The following is a 3,367-nucleotide window of genomic DNA, read 5'->3' on the forward strand; positions in this document are numbered from 1 at the left end:
GAGAATCAAGGTTTTCACTCTGGAGGAAGAGAAACACAAATATAGAGTGGGAAGGTGAGGAAGAACCCTGTGGAGGTGGATTTGAATTGGAGGAAATTTCTATTAGAAAATAACGCATTTCCTAGCTCTGTCCACTCAAAGGTCTGTAAGCAATGATAACCCAGTGGCAATGAGCAAACTCAGTGATCAGGGCCTGGTTTCTGAAGGCCATTCTCTACTAAAAGAAACCTTGCAGAGTTGACTGACTCTAGGTCTGGGGCAGGAAAAAATACAAAGTGAGCCAGAAAGTAAGAAAGTACTCAAACATGGATGGAAATAGGTCAAAAGGATATAGACCTCAGCCTGAAGGAACGTCTACTAATGAAATTTTGGACTGTCTGGTTATCAGAAAGAAGTTATGATATAGTCAATTCTATCACTTAGGTGGCAGGCCTCTGAAGATTCACTTTCCAGATTACTCCTGTGGACCTCTCCCTACGGCCACCTCAACACGTGCGTGCGTGTGCACACACATACACACACACACACACACACACACACGAATAGCAACTGGCTTCCCCCAGGGCAAGTGATGCATATGAAGAGGGCTCCCAAAATGCAAACCGCGGTCTTTCTATAACCTAATTTCAGGAGGGACATTTTATATCTCCTACCATAGGCTAATCTTCAGAAGTAAGTCACTAAATCCAGCTCACACTCAAGGGAAGGGGGACACGTGGGACGTGAACGCCCATGGTAGGGACTATCGGGAGCTATCTTAGAGGCTGCCATCACACCAAATAATCAAACATCATAATACCACCAATAACGGGACAAACTGACATCATGTACCTCCTGATAAATGCAGCAGGACATACACAGTGACACCTATGTATGTGCCACTCTGGGGGAGAAAAATACAAGGGAGCAAATAGAGAAATCCAGAATGTGGGACACTCTACAAGAAAATTAGTCTGGACTCAAAATGTCAGTATCATGAAAAAGAAAAAAAAAGTCAAACTGTTTTAGATTATAGGAGACCAAAGAGATAGGAGCCAATTGAGATAACTCAATTAATTAGATCTTGGATCAAAAACCAAAAATAGCTATGAAAGGACATTCCTGAACCAGTTAGGGAATTTGAGTATAGACCATTAATTGGCTGGGTGTGATAATGGTATTGTGATTATGGAAGAGAATCTTTCTCCTTAACAGAAGCCTGCCAAAATATTTCGGAGAAGGCAATGGCACCCCACTCCAGTACTCTTGCCTGGAAAATCCCATGGATGGAGAAGCCTGGTGGGCTGCAGTCCATGGGGTCGCTAAGAGTCGGACACGACTGAGCGACTTCACTTTCACTTTTCACTTTCATGCATTGGAGAAGGAAATGGCAACCCACTCCAGCGTTCTTGCCTGGAGAATCCCAGGCACGGGGGAGCCTGGTGGGCTGCCGTCCATGGGGTCGCACAGAGTCGGACACGACTGAAGTGACTTAGCAGCAGCAGCCAAAATATTTAGGAGTCTGCTAATTATTTTCAAATAGTTTACCAAAAAATCTGAAACATGCAGAAAACTTTAAATTCCTAACGTGTAAATACATATATTAGAGTTTATTTATAAGCAAATATGAAGCGTATACTCATGTTTATTGTCCTACTCTTTCAACTTTTCTGCAGGTTTAAAGTTTTCCAAATAAAAGGTAATGAGGATGGAAGAAAGGGTCGAGGTGAGGTGTGATTACCAGGAGCTCAATTTAAATCTCCAGGAAGAAGACCCTTGGTATTTGCTAGGCTATCATAAAGATTCCAAGGAACCGATAAACACCACAAAGATCTCTTGGTGGTGCCCAGGGTACATCTTGGGGGTTCCTTGAGTCAGTCCTCACTCTATGATGTGGGTGAAAAGGTGGATTGGGGAGTCAGCAGACTTGCTCTGTCCCTTTCTGGCTGTGTAACTTGGGGCAGGTCACTAAACATCTCTGACCCTCACTTTTCCCATTTGTACAAAGAAAGATCATGCTTACCCTGCAGGGTGATTGTTATACATTCAATAAATGTTTCCTGGTCCCACCTCCCAAACTGTCAGATTATTCATTCATTCAGTAACCATTTATTGTTATTCCCTGCAATGGGCAAGGAATACAAAGATGGCTCTAGTTATTTCATGATCAGTGGGCTGCCGTCCATGGGGTCGCACAGAGTCGGACACGACTGAAGTGACTTAGCAGCAGCAGCCAAAATATTTAGGAGTCTGCTAATTATTTTCAAATAGTTTACCAAAAAATCTGAAACATGCAGAAACATTTTCATGATCAAATGGGGGGACACGCTGTGGTAAACGGTAAAAGATAAATGCTGGGTGTGACTTCATATGTAGGGTAGATGGGGTGACGGGGTGCTCCAGAAAACCTCATAGAGGTGGTGCGCTCTGGAATGGTGAGTTTGGGGGCCTGGATGGGTGTTGAGGAAAGACGGTGATCTGTAGGGAGGGCCCTGAGGGGAAAAGGGTTAAGAGAGCTGGGCAGAGAGGTCAGGGCCAGGTCAGCAAAGGGATGGGCCCTGGGGAGCCCGTGTTGGCTCTGCTGTAGGATGATGAGGAACCCCTATAGGATGCATTTCTAAAGACCTTTTCTTATCACTGAGCACAGCAGGCCCTGTGTTTGGTTCAGAAAATATAGTCAGCAGAGCTCAATTGTATCATATTAGTTTAAAAAATACTTGTAGGAGGATAGTTTACCAATACAGAAAAGAAATAAGATAAAATAAAAATTAAAAACACTTGACTTGGAATTCCCTGGTGGTCCAGCGGTTAAGATTTGGTCTAGCTTTCACTGCTAGAGACCTGGGTTCAATCCCTGGTCAGGGAACTAAGATCCTGCAAGCCAAACTGTGTGTGTATTGGTGAAGGGGAAAAGGGGGGATGAGACATGACAAACAGAAGGAAGTTACGGACCCTAACCTTTTCCCTGTTGCCCTTTGCCCAGCCCTTTTCCCAGAAGAAGAGAGAAAGTGACAGAAAGTGATTGCCAAAAGTAAAGCTCCCCTGCCAGCATCCCCTACACAAGTCTCTGTCCCCAAGCACCTAAGATGGTTAGGCCCACCCACCACCCAAGACAGGATTTCTACTTTCTAAATTCCACATTTCTATAACGCACTGATACCCAACGCCTCGCTGGGGGAGGCACCGAAGACACCGCCCCGGCCCCACCAGCACCCAGGGCTGAGAACTACTGGTCTCCTGTCCCAGCGGCAGGGCGGTGGGGCCGGGGAGCGCCCAGAGTCAAGGGTGCACGTGGGGGAAGGAAGCTTCTTGCTTAATTCCAAATCATTTTTCTAAGAACAAAACTATGTACAAATGAATATTTCCATCTTTATTTCAAATTCTAGGT

This window comes from Oryx dammah, unplaced genomic scaffold, assembly GCF_014754425.2.
Source record: "Oryx dammah isolate SB20612 unplaced genomic scaffold, SCBI_Odam_1.1 HiC_scaffold_27, whole genome shotgun sequence".
NCBI classification, from domain to species: domain Eukaryota; kingdom Metazoa; phylum Chordata; class Mammalia; order Artiodactyla; family Bovidae; genus Oryx; species Oryx dammah.